The sequence below is a fragment of the Bubalus bubalis genome, chromosome 16, assembly GCF_019923935.1.
Source record: "Bubalus bubalis isolate 160015118507 breed Murrah chromosome 16, NDDB_SH_1, whole genome shotgun sequence".
NCBI lineage: Eukaryota > Metazoa > Chordata > Mammalia > Artiodactyla > Bovidae > Bubalus > Bubalus bubalis.
Window position 1 is genome coordinate 42046558 of NC_059172.1, and position 17729 is coordinate 42064286.

Genomic DNA, 17729 nt, shown 5'->3' on the forward strand with positions numbered 1-17729 from the left:
GTCTACATGGCGTATAACTGAGTCACTTTGCTGTATAGAAGACATTGGCAGAACATTGTAAATCAACTATATGTCAAAAAAAAATAAAATTTTAAAAAGAAGCAAATGAGATTAACTAATTAATTAAAATTTTAAGAAACAAATGAGACATTTTCTGTCTCTCTTTTTTGCCTTCCACCAGCTAGAAGTAAAGAATTCGGAGGTTCTAAGGAACGGCAAATCAGAAGACAGAGAAACCTGGATCTCTGAATCAACTACATGGAGGAAAGGCTCTCGCTGACCAAGAATACCCCCATAGGACTGTTTGGTGAACAGAAAATAGACTTCAGTTGTGTTAAGCCACTGGTAGTGTGTTGTTTTTTGTTATGGCAACCAGCATTACCATCACTCAAGTAGAAGACATTGGGGTGGGGGAAACAGATTACAGAGAGCCTTGTAAGCACATTGTAAACATTTTACCTTTGTCTCTGAATAATATGAAAAGTCACTGGAGATCCACAATGTGGATCACAATAAACTGTGGAAAATTCTTAAAGAGATGGAGATACCTGCCTCCTGAGAAATCTGCATGCAGGTAAAGAAGCAACAGTGAGAACCAGACATGGAGCAACAGACTGGTTCCAATTTGGGAAAGGAATACACCAAGGCTGTATATTGTCACCCTGTTTATTTAACTTAAATGCAGAGTACATCATTCAAAATGCTGAGCTGATGACTCACAAGCTGGAATTAAGATTGCCAGGAGAAATATCAACAATCTCAAATATGCAGATGATACCACTCTAATGGCATAAAGTGAAGAGGAAGTAAAGAGCCTCTTGATGAAGGTGAAAGTGGAGAATGAAAAAGCTGGCTTAAAAGTCAACATTCGTAAAACTAAGATCATAGCATCCGGTCCCATCATTTAATGGCAAATAGATGGGGAAACAATTGAAACAGTGATAGACTTTATTTTCTTGGGCTCCAAAATCACTTTTGCTTGTGCTTCCCTGGTGGCTCAGATGGTAAAGAATCTGCCTGCAATGCGGGAGACCTGGGTTCGATCTCTGGGTTAGGAAGATCCCCTGGAGAAGGGAATGGCAACCCACTCCAGTATTCTTGCCTGGAGAATTCCATGGACAGAGGAACCTAGTGGGCTCTTGTCCATGGGGTAGCAAAGAGTAAGACACGACTGAGCGACTACACTTTCACTTTCCAAAATCACTGTGGATGGTGACTGCAGCCATGAAATTAAAAGACACTTGCTCTTTGGAAGGAAGCTATGACAAATCTAAACAGTGTATTAAAAAGCAGAGACATCACTTTGCCAACAAAGGTATAGTCAAAGCTATAGTTTTCCCAGTAGTCATGTATGAATGTGAGAGTTGGATCATAAAGAAGACTGAGCACCGAAGAACTGATGCTTTGGAATTGTGCTGTTGGAGAGACTCCTGAGAGTCCTTTGGATAGCAAGGAGATCAAACTAGCCAATCCTAAAGGAACTCCACCCTGAATATTCACTGGAAGCACTGATGCTGAAGCTGAAGGTCCAATACTTTGGCCATCTGAGGCAAAGAGCCAATTCATTGGAAGAGACCTTTATACTGGGAAAGATTGAAGGCATAAGGGGAAGGGGGCGGCAGAGGATGAGATAGTTAGATAGCATCATTTATGCTATTGAATGTATCAATATTGATATCATCAATAGACATGAGTTTGAGCAAATGCCAGGAAATAGTGAGAGACAGAGGAGCTTGGCATGCTGCAGTCCACGAAGTTGCAAAGAGTTGGATACGGCTAGGCCACTGAACAACAAAAGGTACCATTTTAAGCATTTTATATACATTAACTCTGTCTAGAACTTGTCCTGAACTCAAGATTTGTATATCCAACCGACTTCTATCATATAAATCTAGAAGTCGCTAAGAGACATCTCAAAGTTAACATATTCCAAATCAAATTTCTAATTTACACCCATAATACGATGCCCCTTCCATACACTTTCCCTATCTCAGTAATTGGCAACCTCATGCTTTCAGTTCATTTCAAAAACTTCACACTCGTTCCTCTCTCTCTCTCTCTTTCCCTCCCTCCTCACTCTTATACCACATGCACACAAACACACAGACACACACGTATGCACACATACCACATCATATCCATTAGAAAAGTCTATTGCTTTTGAAAATTTTAACAAAGTAAAGCATAGCAAGTTGTCTACTTTTAACCCTTGTTTGGTTCAGAAAGTTATCAAAGGAAGCTGGAGAAAGAACAGGTTTCTGAAAGTGTGAAACATCTTGGTTACGTGAATTCCAGAAAATCACTAAGCATGGTTTGAAAAATATTGGGTTAGTCAAAAAGTTCATTTGAGTTTTTCAATAACATCTATTGGGAAAATCTGAATGAACATTTTGACCGACCCAACACTTTGTAACTATATCTTATAAGTTACCCGTATGTTTAGTTAGTATTGCTGGATAATGATATCAATAATGGAAAAACTGAGGAAAAACACAAATTTATACTGTATAAAATATAATGATAGCTACGATAATAAATCCATTATTTTTAATATAAAGAAAAAAGTAGGTAATTTTATTAATGTCAGTTTATTTCCCTTTGCTTAATACATAGTCAATAAACATTTCTAAAATATCAGTTTGAAATACACAGGGTTACTTGCCTTATAACTCCCATGGGTGTCAGTTCTTCCCTAGAGAAATGTAGGAATAGCAGGGCTAATCTTGCAAGTTTGTACCTTACACAGAAGCACCAAAGTAAAGAGAGGGAAGGAGGATGTGATCCCAATAGATCAGTTCAAGAGCAGAGAAGTGAGCCCCTAGGAATGGTCCACACAGGTCCGCTTACAGACACGAACCTTCCTTCAAAAGCTGGAATGAGGTCATTGGTATATCTTGGATCAACACTAACTGCAAAATTATATATATTTGCATTGCAGTATTATGATTATACAGTGGAAGTGAGAAATAGATTTAAGGGCCTAGATCTGAGAGATAGAGTGCCTGATGAACTATGGAATGAGGTTCGTGACATTGTACAGAAGACAGGGATCAAAACCATTCCCATAGAAAAGAAATGCAAAAAAGCAAAATGGCTGTCTGGGGAGGCCTTACAAATAGCTGTGAAAAGAAGAGAAGCGAAAAGCAAAGGAGAAAAGGAAAGATATAAACATCTGAATGCAGAGTTCCAAAGAATAGCAAGAAGAGATAAGAAAGCCTTCTTCAGCGATCAATGCAAAGAAATAGAGGAAAACAACAGAATGGGAAAGACTAGGGATCTCTTCAAGAAAATCAGAGATACCAATGGAACATTTCATGCAAAGATGAGCTCGATAAAGGACAGAAATGGTATGGACCTAACAGAAGCAGAAGATATTAAGAAGAGGTGGCAAGAATACACAGAAGAACTGTACAAAAAAGATCTTCATGACCCAGATAATCATGATGGTGTGATCACTGACCTAGAGCCAGACATCCTGGAACATGAAGTCAAGTGGGCCTTAGAAAGCATCACTACCAACAAAGCTATTGGAGGTGATGGAATTCCAGTTGAGCTATTTCAAATCCTGAAAGATGATGCTGTGAAAGTGCTGCACTCAATATGCCAGCAAATTTGGAAAACTCAGCAGTGGCCACAGGACTGGAAAGGGTCAGTTTTCATTCCAATCCCAAAGAAAGGCAATGCCAAAGAATGCTCAAACTACCCTCACAATTGTACTCATCTCACATGCTAGTGAAGTAATGCTCAAAATTCTCCAAGCCAGGCTTCAGCAATATATGAACCGTGAACTTCCTGATGTTCAAGCTGGTTTTAGAAAAGGCAGAGGAACCAGAGATCAAATTGCCAACATCCACTGGATCATCGAAAAAGCAAGAGAATTCCAGAAAAGCATCTATTTCTGCTTTATTGACTATGCTGAAGCCTTTGACTGTGTGGATCACAACATACTGTGGAAAATTCTGAAAGAGATGGGAATACCAGACCACCAGACCTGCCTCTTGAGAAATTTGTATGCAGGTCAGGAAGCAACAGTTAGAACTGGACATGGAACACCAGACTGGTTCCAAATAGGAAAAGGAGTTCGTCAAGGCTGTATATTGTCACCCTGTTTATTTAACTTATATGCAGAGTACATCATGAGAAACGCTGGACTGGAAGAAATACAAACTGGAATCAAGATTGCCAGGAGAAATATCAATAACCTCAGATATGCAGATGACACCACCCTTATGGCAGAAAGTGAAGAGGAACTCAAAAGCCTCTTGATGAAAGGGAAAGTGGAGAGTGAAAAAGTTGGCTTAAAGCTCAACATTCAGAAAACAAAGATCATGGCATCCGGTCCCACCACTTCATGGGAAATAGATGGGGAAACAGTGGAAACAGTGTCAGGCTTTATTTTTCTGGGCTCCAAAATCACAGCAGATGGTGACTGCAGCCATGAAATTAAAAGACGCTTACTCCTTGGAAGGAAAGTTATGACCAACCTAGATAGCGTATTCAAAAGCAGAGACATTACTTTGCCAACAAAGTTTCGTCTAGTCAAGGCTATGGTTTTTCCCGTGGTCATGTATGGATGTGAGAGTTGGACTGTGAAGAAAGCTGAGCGCCGAAGAATTGATGCTTTTGAACTGTGGTGTTGGAGAAGACTCTTGAGAGTCCCTTGGACTGCAAGGAGATCCAACCAGTCCATTCTGAAGGAGATCGGCCCTGGGATTTCTTTGGAAGGAATGATGCTAAAGCTGAAACTCCAGTACTTTGGCCACCTCATGCGAAGAGTTGACTCATTGGAAAAGACTCTGATGCTGGGAGGGATTGGGGGCAGGAGGAGAAGGGGACGACAGAGGATGAGATGGCTAGATGGCATCACTGACTCGATGGACGTGAGCCTCAGTGAACTCCGGGAGTTGGTGATGGACAGGGAGGCCTGGCGTGCTGCGATTCATGGGGTCGCAAGGAGTCGGACACAACTGAGCGACTGATCTGATCTGATTGTAAGAGCAAAACAAGACAAAAGAAAACAAACAAAACCAACTGGAAACAATCTTAATATGCAGCTTTAGGGAACAGGTTAAAGAAACTACAGCTTGTACAAATACTGAAATATGCACCTGTAAAACAAAACAAGAAGAAAGGATAAAAGAAAAGACAAGAAAAAAAGGAGACTCATTAGATACTGATACAGAAAAAAATACAAGTTGCTTTGCTAATGTAAAAAGCAAGGTGCAAAACTGTGTATAATAGTTAAAACATGGAAGTAACATAAGTGTCCATCAGTAGGTGACTAGATAAGGAAAATGTGGTATATAGATACAGTGGAATATTATTCAGCTTGAAGAAGGAAGGAAATTTTGACATATGCTACAACACAAGTGAGGCTTGAGGACATCATGCTAAGTGAAATAAGCCAGTCACAAAAAGACAAGTACTGTGTGATTCCACTTATTTAAGTACCTAGAAGAGTCAAAGTCATAGACACAGAAAAAGAGTGGTGGTTGTCAGGGGCTGAGGCGGGGGAGAGGAATGAGGAGTTTTTGCTTAATTGGCATAGAGTACCTATTTTGCACATGAAAAGAGTCATGGATGATGATGGTGGCGCAACATTATGAATGCACTTAATGCCTCTTAACTGTACACTTAAACATGATTAAAATGATAAATTTTATGTGTATTTTATCACAATTTCTCAAATTACGAAAAAAATTACACAGTAAAAATAAAATAAAAGTTCAAGGTAGACTTCTCTGGTGGTACAGTGGACAGGAATCTGCCTGCCAATGCATGAAACACAGGTTCAATCACTAGTACAAGAAAATTCCACCTGCTGCGGAGCAACAAAGCTCCTAGAGCACCCAAGCCACAGCTACTGAACCCCTAGGCCTACAGCCTGTGCTCCGCAACAAGAGAAGCCGCCAGTGAAAAGCCTGTGCACTCAACAAAGAGTAGCCCCTGCTCACTGAAACTGGAGAAAGCCCAAGCAAAGCAACGAAGACCTAGCGCAGCCATAAATAAATAAATAAATAATTTCAAAGTAACGCACAATTCTTCAGTTATTCTGAACTTATTTCTTGGACACTGGTTTTTAAAAATGAAAAGGTAGATATGAGCTAAAGATACAATTAAAATGTGGAAGAAAACAATATACAGGTAGAGGATTAAAAGACACAAAATATTAGGTAGAAAATATGCTGCTGCTGCTGCGTTGCTTCAGTCGGGTCCAACTCTGTGCGACCCCATAGACAGCAGCCCACCAGGCTCCCCCGTCCCTGGGATTCTCCAGGCAAGAACACTGGAGTTGGTTGCCATTTCCTTCTCCAATGCATGAAAGTGAAAAGTGAAAGGGAAGTCGCTCAGTTGTGTCTGACTCCTAGCGACCCCATGGACTGCAGCCTACCAGGCCCTTCAGTCCATGAGGTTTTCCAGGCAAGAGTACTGGAGTGGGGTGCCATTGCCTTCTCCAAGAAAATACTCTACAAGGATATATTGTACAAGGAATACAGCTAATATTTAATATAAATATAAATGACATAAGAATGTGAAAAATTGTGAATCACTATATTGTACACTTATAACTTTCATAATTTTTACATCAACTCTTCTTCAAAAAGTAAAAATAAATAAAATGTAGAAGAAGCAAACTGACTTATTAAAGAAGAGCTCTGAGTGGAGCTCTAAACAGATCTCTGAAGTCAGACACCCAAGGTTCAAATCTCAGCTTTACCATTTATGAAATCTGTATTTTTAGGTAAATTTCTTAACCTCTCTGAGCCTTAATTTTTTCATCTGTAAAAGGAAAACAATAATGTTATTTGTCTCATATGTTTGTTGTGTGAATTAAAGTGATACACGTAAAAAAGAATGTGCATGTATTGTGCTATCATCTGTGTAAAAAGAATAAAAGAAATATGTACTTTATTCTTTCTTGTATATGCATATACTATTTTTGGAAGAATAAATAATTTTGTTAAAATGTATTGTTCTAGAAATGGAAACTCACAGGGATCTAGAGGGGAAATATTTCATTATACATTGTTTTTTACTTTTTGACTTTTGAACCATAAGAATGCATTATTTACTCAAGAACAGACAATATTAAAACTTTTAAAAACGCTATCCCCTTCCTCCACTGCCCCCTATTCACACAGCAAGATTAATCCTCTGGAGACATGGCTCTGGTCATGCTACACCCGGCCAGTCAGAATCCTTGGTAGGGCACAAACTCTTTCCAGTGTGACTGCTAAGGCTTTGTATGATCCAGGCTCAACCCACCCACCTTATTATTCTTCCAACATCCCCCTTCACACCATCTATCTCCAGTCAAGATTTACTACTCACTACTTTCCCAGCAGTCACCTGACTTGGGATGAAGTACCCATAACCAATCCTCATTTGGAAAGCCCAGAGTTAATCACTCATTTGTGGCTCCTCCTCTGTTACCCACCCAGGGTAACAGACCCTTGGACGCTTTAACAGATAGAAGTTGATAAGAAGCCAGATGAGACATTCAGGCAAGGCTTTATTGGGACTCCTGCTGTAGTACAAGGTAATAGGGGTCCTTGCTCACTCCCTGAGGGGAGTGAGTTGATCCCTTAAATGGGATGAGGGTAGGGGCAGATCAGTGGGGTGGGCTTGAGGGGTGGCTTGAACCTGCCCACTCCCAGATGACATTACAGCATTCAAGAAAGGCCTGCAGGTGAACTCACAGGTGCTCAAAACCCCTCCTCTCCAATGTTCAATGAAGAGTTCACCATGTACAAACTGAAATGAATCCCACTGATTATACAAAAAAATGCAAGCTTCATAATACAGGCTTTCTTCCTTTAAAAAAAAGTTATTTATTTGGCTATGCTGGCTTTTAGTTGCAGCACGCAGGATCTTCAATTTTCACTGTGCCCTATCACGTCTTTAGTTGTGGTCTGTGAACTCTCCATTGCGGCATGTGGGATCTAGTTCCCTGGACCAGGGATCGAACCTGGACCTCCTGTGTTGGGAGCTCAGAGTCTTAGGCCCTGGACCACCAGGGAAGTCCCAATACAGGCTTTCTTAACACAAGAAAATGCAAACACTGCTGGGTATAGAGTGACACACTCACAACATCTCAGGCAGTCAGGTCCCTCTGTACACTGATCCATGCCCTGCTGCCCCACCAGCCCCCAGTACTTCACTCATGACCAGCATCAGGCTCCTCACGTCGCTTGTTGACGCAAGAGCTCTAAATTGGTTGAAAACCAGATATCACAGTTAGCCACCATAACTCACAGAAACCAAGAAGCCCCAAAGAAGAGTCCCTGCCCCATGGCCTGAGGAGGTATAAAGTTGAGCAACAGGAAGAGCAAATTGCCGATAATGTTCACAATGGTGCAACATTCCCAGAAGTTGTGCATGATCGTGTGCATGTGTTTATCTATGTATGTGTCTGTTTATTTATATGTGAGTGAACATTTGTATACAGAGTTGATCATGTATATATAGGCACTTAAATATTTTAGATGTGTCTTCATATTTGCAGGCGTCAAAAATTATATGTGTGTGTAGCATGTGAGTGTGTGCGTGTGTGTGTGTGTTGTGTATATCTGAGAAGGCTGAACAAGTTGCTAGACCAGATAAGCAGAGGCTCTTGACAAACCTAGGAGTGATTCACTGGTGGTCCCTTCTGTCCCCTTGTCGCTTCTATCCTCCTAGGTTGAGAGTCTTTTGAGAGCCTGGGTGAAAGTCTAAGTGTTAGTCATTCAGTCATGTCCAACTCCAATCCCATAGACTTTAGCCCATGTGTCTCCTCAGCCCATGGAATTCTCCAGGCACAAATACTGGAGTGGGTAGCCATTCCTTACTCCAGGGGATCTTCCTGACCCAGGGGTCAAACCCAGGTCTCCTGCACTGCAGGCAGATTCTTTACCATCTGAGCCACCAGGAAAGCCTGCGAGTCTGGGTGGATGACCTTATATGTGCTGCATCCCTTAGGCTGTGAACACAGCCCCTTACTATTCCCATCAACTCGAGAGCCAAGAGCTTTCTGAGAAAGGCCAGATGGTCTGCTGAGGGGAAGTGAAAGGCCTTTGGACCAGATCCCAAGAGGAAGATATATTTAACTGTGGCTGAGCTTGCAAAGATTTTGGAGGGGGAGGTGATGAAACTGTTATATATCTTAATTGTGATGGTGGTTACATAACTGTGTATGTTTGTCAAAACTTACAGAATTGTACACCAAAAAAGTGAATTCTACTGTAAATCATATCTTAATTAAAAAATAGGAAAAAGTCTGTACAATTGACAATTGAATAATTTAATATTTTTTCAGCTATGAACAAAACCAGTGTCACAGTATCAATTTGCTAGTTTATATCAATTTGTCTTTAGTATGGCAGACAAAAAAAACATGTAAGAGTAATTACATATAGAAAAATTAAAGAAATTTAGTTGTTGAAATGATTAAATGTATAATGAATTGACAGACTTAAACAGCACAAGACTTTTTAACACATCAAGTATTAACTATAATCAAACTGAATTTCTAAAAAAGTTCACAGAATTATGTCCTAGTTTATATTTGGGGACCTCTTTGTTTTTATTCACACATAAGAAAATGTTCCTTTTTTTTTTTGGCTGTCCCACACAGTATACCAGATCTTAGTTCCCCAACCAGGGATCGAACCCATGCCCCTTGCAGTGGAAGCGCTGAGTCCTAACCACTGGACAGCCAGGGAATTTCCGAGATGTTCTCTTTTAAGAGTACAGTTTAATGTACTCTGTGGACAAAGAAGAGATATTATTGTGTTGCTGGTAACTGTGGAGCTTGCAAAAGAATTATTAATAATTGCTATTCAATGCAATACATTCACAATGTTCAATAGATTTTAGCAAATGTTAAAGAAATGGTTTGGGTTTTTTCTGAGCCTGAATAAAATTTCATGAAATTTCAGGAAGAGGAGGAGGAGGAAGAAAGATGCAGATGCCGCTCCTGGGGACTGGAAATACTCAGTGAACGACACTCAGGAACCAGGAAACCCGGGTTAGAATCCCCACTATGCAATGTGCTCGGATGAAGTGACCTCGGCAGATTTCTCATTCTCTCAAGTCTTTGGCTTACCCAGTTTTACAGAGAAGTACAGTTTCTAATAGCTGCAACTTTCAGAGTCCTTTTATTGCTTTCCCACCTCAGATACCCTATAATTAGAAAGATATCTCTGAAAAAAACTGCATAGATAGTTTTCCCATTTTTTATTAATAAAAGATACATTAATCTTATTTCAGACCTTTTTATTAACACAAGATGTGTAGACCACAACAAGTTAATGTAATTCTAGCTAAAAGCAAAAGAAAAGGAAGCTTGGTGGGATTTTTTAGCCTGCACAGGCTTCTCCTAGATAAAAATATTATTCTCCTCCACTGCTGCTGCTAAGTCGCTTCAGTTGTGTCCGACTCTGTGTGACCCCATAGACGGCAACCCACCAGGCTCCCCCGTCCCTGGGATTCTCCAGGCAAGAACACTGGAGTGGGTTGCCATTTCCTTCTCCAGTGCATGAAAATGAAAAGTGAAAGTGAAGTTGCTCAGTCATGTCTGACTCTTAGCGACCCCATGGACTGCAGCCTACCAGGCTCCTCCATCCATGGGACTTTCCAGGCAACAGTACTGGAGTGGGTTGCCATTTCCTTCTCCAATCTCCTCCACTAAACTTTCTCAAATGTTGGAATTGGCCAAAAGCCCTCACCAAGATAATTTTCATAAGCTCCTAGGGGCAAGGCGATATAAAGTGAAGAACTGGCTTTGATTCTCAACTGAATGTCTCTGAAGCTGCTATTCAGAGGTGTGCCTGGGCCACCCCTTGGCCTGTTGTCTCAACCCACGTGTGGGCAGGCCTGCTGCCTGCTACCCACTAAGTTTGCTAAGCTCAGGTTGTAAGTTATCCCCATTCGTGCCTCTGACTCCTGGGGACCCTGAGGGTAACAGGCAGGGCTGCCATTCACAAGTATACAGACTGAGCTCTGCCCAAGAGATAGGATTCATTGTGGTCACTATTCATTCACATAGTTATTATGACAGTTTCCCAACAGATGGCAGTAAAGTATCTTAAGAAAGGGGCATCTTTTTCTAGTTCACCCCAAATCACGCATGAACTACCAGTGGGGCTCCATTTTCTTTGCATTGCCCAATGTAGTGCTGGTAAACAGCAGGACACACGAAGTAGAACTGGGCCTCACAGAACTAGAAAGTCAACACCAGTTTCTCTCTCTCTTTCTCTCTCTCTCTGTGTCTCTCTTGGCTTCTTTCAGTTCCTCTGCTCTTTCTTCCCCCTCACCTTCCATCCACATTCCTTACTCACCTGTTTACAAGTGCACTATACTGGATATAGTAATTGGAGTCTACAACCATTCTTACTACCTTCTATTATACCCAGGGCCACCTCCATGGGTGTATGTACGTCCTATGCACAGGACTCTGTATTGAGAACTAGAGAAACCACTGCAATGAGAAGCCTGCACACCACAACAAGAGAAAGCCCACGTGTAACAATGAAGACGCACCATCAGATCAGATCAGATCAGTCGCTCAGTCATGTCCGACTCTTTGCAACCCCATGAATCACAGCATGCCAGGCCTCCCTGTCCATCACCAACTCCCGGAGTTCACTGAGACTCACGTCCATCGAGTCAGTGATGCCATCCAGCCATCTCATCCTCTGTTGTCCCCTTCTCTTCTTGCCCCCAATCCCTCCCAGCATCAGAGTCCTTTCCAATGAGTCAACTCTTCGCATGAGGTGGCCAAAGTACTGGACTTTCAGCTTTAGCATCATTCCTTCCAAAGAAATCCCAGGGCCGATCTCCTTCAGAATGGACTGGTTGGATCTCCTTGCAGTCCAAGGGACTCTCAAGAGTCTTCTCCAACACCACAGTTCAAAAGCATCAATTCTTCGGCGCTCAGCTTTCTTCACAGTCCAACTCTCACATCCATACATGACCACGGGAAAAACCATAGCCTTGACTAGACGAAACTTTGTTGGCAAAGTAATGTCTCTGCTTTTGAATACGCTATCTAGGTTGGTCATAACTTTCCTTCCAAGGAGTAAGCGTCTTTTAATTTCATGGCTGCAGTCACCATCTGCTGTGATTTTGGAGCCCAGAAAAATAAAGTCTGACACTGTTTCCACTGTTTCCCCATCTATTTCCCATGAAGTGATGGGACCGATGCCATGATCTTTGTTTTCTGAATGTTGAGCTTTAAGCCAACTTTTTCACTCTCCACTTTCCCTTTCATCAAGAGGCTTTTGAGTTCCTCTTCACTTTCTGCCATAAGGGTGGTGTCATCTGCATATCTGAGGTTATTGATATTTCTCCCGGCAATCTTGATTCCAGCTTGTGCTTCTTCCAGCCCAGCGTTTCTCATGATGTACTCTGCATATAAGTTAAATAAACAGGGTGACAATATACAGCCTTGACGAACTCCTTTTCCTATTTGGAACCAGTCTGTTGTTCCATGTCCACCATAGCAAAATACAAAAAACCTTTTAAAATGCAGACAATGGGTTGGCCTGTGGTGCAACCATCAAGTTCCAGGCTGGTCTGGGGCTCCAGTGCTCTCCTTCCCCTCACTGAGCTGCTGCCTGTTGCAGAAGAAGCCATGGTGCTTTGGATCACCAGAACACAAAGACTAATGCTGAAAATAAGCTGAAGATCAGTATGGCAGGGGCAAAGCGCTTGCCTGTGGCTACTGTTGCAACCTCTAAGCCTGGGCTGAGGCCCCGAACAGCTCTTGGAGACATCCGTTACAAAGTCAGTAAACAGCCGCAGGCCAAACTGCCCCTGAAAAAGGAAGCAAAAATTTTAGCTGCAGGAAAAGTTACTGCTAAAAAAGTAGCAAAACCTCTGGAAAAGGCTCCTGTACCTATGCCGGAGCCCCAGCCGAGGCCGGAGACAGAACCAGAGCCTGTTAAGGAAGAGAAACTTTCCCCTGAGCCCATTTTGGTCCATACTCCCTCTCCAAGCCCCATGGAAACATCTAGCTGTGCCCCTGCAGAAGAATATCTGTGTCAGGCTTTCTTGGATGTAATTCTTGCAGTGAGTGATGTGGATGCAGAAGACGGAGTGGATCCAAACCTCTGTAGTGAATATGTAAAAGATATCTATGCTTATCTGAGACAACTTGAGGAAGAGCAAGCAGTCAAACCAAAATACCCAATGGGTCATGAAGTCACTGGAAACATGAGAGCCATCCTAATTGACTGGCTAGGTGCATGTTCAAATGAAATTCAGGTTACTGCAGGAGAACAGGTACATGACTGTTCCAAAACTGATCGGTTCATGCAGGATAATTGTGTGCCCAAGAAGATGCTGCAGCTGGCTGGAGTCACTGCCGTGTTTGTTCCAAGCAAATATGAGGAAACGTACCCTCCAGAAATCGGTGACTTTGCCTTTGTGACTGACAATTCTTACTCCAAGTTCCAAATCAGACAGACAGAAATGAAGATTCTAAGAGCTGTAAATTTTAGTCAGGGTCACTCTCTACTCCTGCATTTCCTTCAGAGAGCATCTAAGATTGGAGAGGTTAATGTTGAGCTACATACTCTGGTCAAATATTTGATGGAACTAACTATGCTGGACTATGATATGGTGTACTTTCCTCCTCGGATTGCAGCGGGAGCTTTTTGCTTAGCACTGAAAATTCTTGATAATGGTGAATGGACACCATCTCTACAGCATTACCTGTCATACACTGAAGAATCCCTTCTTGTTATGCAACACCTGGCAAAAATACGGTCATGGTGAATCGTGGGCTTACAAAGCACATGACTATCAAGAACAGGTATGCCACATCTAAGCATGATCAGCACAGCTGAATTCTGCACTAGTTCAAGATTTAGCCAAGGCTGTGGCAACAGTGTAACTTGTGAACTTTGGAATACTATCTGCAAATAAAATTGGCACCATGGGCCATCTGTACATGTTATATGCTACATTTATTTACTTTTAATAAAGTTTTATTCCTTTTTACTTATCTCTTAACGCATTTGAACGTGGCTACTTTCCACTTTGGAAGGACTGATGTTGAAGCTGAAACTCCAATCCTTTGGCCACCTGATCCAAAGAGCTGACTCATTGGAAAAGACTCTGATGCTGGGAAAGATTGAGGGCAGGAGAAGAAAGGGATGACAAAGGATGAGATGGTTGGATGGCATCTCCGACTCAATGGACATGGGTTTGGGTGGACTCTTGGAGTTGGTGATGGACAGGGAGGCCTGGCGTGCTGCGGTTCATGGGGTCACAAAGAGTCAGACACGACTGAGTGACTGAACTGAACCGAACTTTCCACTTGAGGATAAAAGTTGTTTGTTTAAAAACAACTGTTTTAAACAATTGTTTAAAAACAAACAAACTATTTTCAGTTACTGAGTATCCAACTAATATATACAATTGGTTCTTCTTGGTTTTTGTTTTATGTGCCTGGCTTTACTTAAGATGATTTACTAAACTCTTGAAGGCATTTAAAATCCTGATGTACGTTATATATCATACTGTATGTAAGCCCAAGTCATCTTAAGAGACTCTGCTGCCTAGTTCTACATAAGGAAAAGTACCGTCTCATTCCTAGTCCTCCTGATTGCTATTTCCTCTGGTGGGTGCTACCATAATTCTAAGTAATCTACTAGTACTGTTTTCTTAAATTATCAACTTTAGCTAGCATCAGCATTTTCACTTGGAAAAATAAGAATTTTAATTTATATTCAAAATCTAATTTTTGTTTATTAGTTAAGAAAATAAAACAATACTTAAAACAAGATAAAAAAATGCAGACAATGGAAGAACCCTAGCATATTCTTATTTATGTGACTTCCTTGTAGTAACTGATGACTTGCCAAAACTGGCAACATAAAAGGAAAGGGAAAAACAGGGCAACCCATAATTCTTTTCCTTTCAGGCCTTTCTCATTTATCAGTAAGTCAAAGAATATTGGTAGAACATGTGCTCATCAAGAAGTGAAATAAAATCTGTCGAGTTACTTTTTGCAGTATTTCCACTATTCATGTAAGAATGAAATGCAAACGCATATATGAGTTTCAAAGCAGAACTATATAATTTCGGCAATTCTACATGCAGTAAAATCCTCTGATATTTGCATTTAAAACTGCCACTGCACAATATAAAATCAAATATAAAATTCAAGCTCATAATTTACTATTTTAATTTTTCTTTGCTTAGACCAACATTGGGAGAAGGCAACTCCAGTTGCCTTCAGTACTCTTGCCTGGAAAATCCCATGGACAGAGGAGCCTGGTAGGCTGCAGTCCATGGGGTTGCTAAGAGTCAGACACGACTGAGCGACTTCACTTTCACTTTTCACTTTCATGCATTGGAGGAGGAAATGGCAACCCACTCCAGTGTTCTTGCCTGGAGAATCCCAGGGACGGCGGGGCCTGGTGGGCTGCTGTCTATGGGGTCGCACAGAGTCGGACACGACTGAAGCGACTTAGCAGCAGCAGCAGACCTACATTAAATAAAAACGCCAGGACATATCAAGAAGATCCTGGAAGGAAGGAAAAACCTCTACATTTTAGTACCTTTAATAGCACTATTTCTTTTCTGCTTTTTGAAAAAGGAGTTCTGCATTTTGTTTTCTTTTTTATGGAAATATAGCTGATGTACAATACTATGTAAGTTTCAGGTGTACTACACAGTGATTTGACATTTGCGTGCATTATGAAATAATTACCATGATAAGTTTAGTACCCATCTTTCCCCAAACATAGTTATTAAAATATTATTGATCATATTCTTTATGCTATGTATTACATCCCTGTGGCTTATATTTTATAATGGGAGGTTTGTACCTGTTAATCCCCTTCCACTATTTTGCCTCTACAAACCCTGCTCTCCTTAGGCAACCACCTGTTTTTATCTCCATATCAAGGACTCTGTTTTCACTTTTTTTGTTTTTTTATGCCATTCTTTATTATACAAGTTATTCATACATAAGAGTATAAGGAAGAAAATAAAATGACCCACAATTCCACCCTCAGAGATAGCATCACATTTTTGTTATGCTTTGGTGATTTCTGTCTTGTCTGATGGCATTTGAGCTGGACTTGGGATCTGGAATACAGACACTATAGCTGAGTGAGACTTCAATGCAACTTTTTCCCACAACTTTATCTAATTATGTTTAGGAACAGGATGCTGCTAAAAGGAATTTGGCAAACTTCCCTGCCTCCACATCCATTTGATCATGGTTATTTTTTTTAACTCAAGTATAATTGACTTACAACACTATGTTAGTTCCAGGTGTACAGCATAGTGATTCAATATTTCTATACATTGCAAAATGACCAATGTGATCAAATTACTTTTTGCCATATACAACTTTTTTACAATATTATTGACTGTGTTCCCCATGCTATATATTTCCTCCTGGCAGATGACTCATTTATTTTCCAGCTGGAAGTTTATATCTCCATTCTTGAAGGAATACCAGTTGATTGGGACTTCATCAACTTTCCCTCTCAACAGCAAAGTTCTTGTCCTCAAAATACTCATGGTTAGTTAAGAGTAAATAGACCTAACTACATTGAGAATTGGAGAAGGAAATGGCAACCCACTCCAGTGTTCTTGCCTGGAGAATCCCAGGGACGGCAGAGCCTGGTGGGCTGCCGTCTATGGGGTCGCACAGAGTCAGACACGACTGAAGCGACTTAGCAGCAGCAGCAGCACATTGAGAATATTTATTCCTTTAGCAGCTGTACAAAATTTCCTCATGGAGGAGGCTGTCTTGTGGTTTAAGGCTGAGAGTCCAAAGATAATCTTTTAACAGGGTAGAGTCTATTAACCAGTATGCCATTTACTTGTGTCTGACAAGCCAGCTACAGCCTCGTTTTAGCTTCAGTTGTTTTGTTTATTCTGCTGTTTTAAAGTCAATGATTGTAGCAATTCCAAATAATGACAGTTATATCTTTCCCTTCTTTACACCTAATATTTCTTAGTCTTTCCTTATAGCATTAGGCCAAGACCTTCAGTACCACATCAAATTGTAGCAATCACAGTGGGAATCTTTATTTTGGTTCCCAAATAAAGTCTTAAAGAGAATGCATCTAAAATTTTCTATTAAGAATGACATTTGGAGGACTTCCCTGGTAGTCCAGTGGTTAGGACTTTGCTCTCCAATGCAGGAGGTGTAAGTTCGATCCCTGGTGTGGAGCTAGGATCCCACATGCTTTGAGGACAAAAACCAAAGCATAAAACTGAAGCAATATTGTAACAAATTCAATAAAGACTTTAAGAATGGTCCACATCAAAAAAAAATCTTAAAAAAAAAAGAATAGCATTTGTTATAAGGTTTTGGTAAACAATTTATCAAATTAAAGAAATAATCTTTTATTACTGATTTGTCATTATAAAAATTATAATTTTATCATATATAGATATTGAACTTTATAAAAAAATTTTTCTGTAGGTCTCAAGATAATATATAGTTTTCTCCTCTTACTATAGCAAATTACCCTGATAAATTTTTCCTATGTTGAACTATCACTATACTCTGAGAATAAATTCTATTCATTCTTAATGTATTTTTTAAATATAAGAGTTGGATTTAGATATACAATATTTAGAATTTTTGCATCTGTGTTCATAAAAAAATGTCTATAATTTTGTTTTACCTGAATTAGTCTCACCAGGTTTGGGAATCAAAATTATAAAAGGCTTGCACATTGAACTGGAAGGTTTTCTATCTTTTTCTACCCTCTAGA

At 40.6% G+C, this 17729-nt stretch overlaps 1 pseudogene; it reads left to right on the top strand.

The window, feature by feature from the left end:
* Positions 1-258: 258 nt before the first annotated feature.
* Positions 259-13935, top strand: LOC102399418 (annotated as a pseudogene).
* The last annotated feature ends 3794 nt before the right edge of the window (positions 13936-17729 follow it).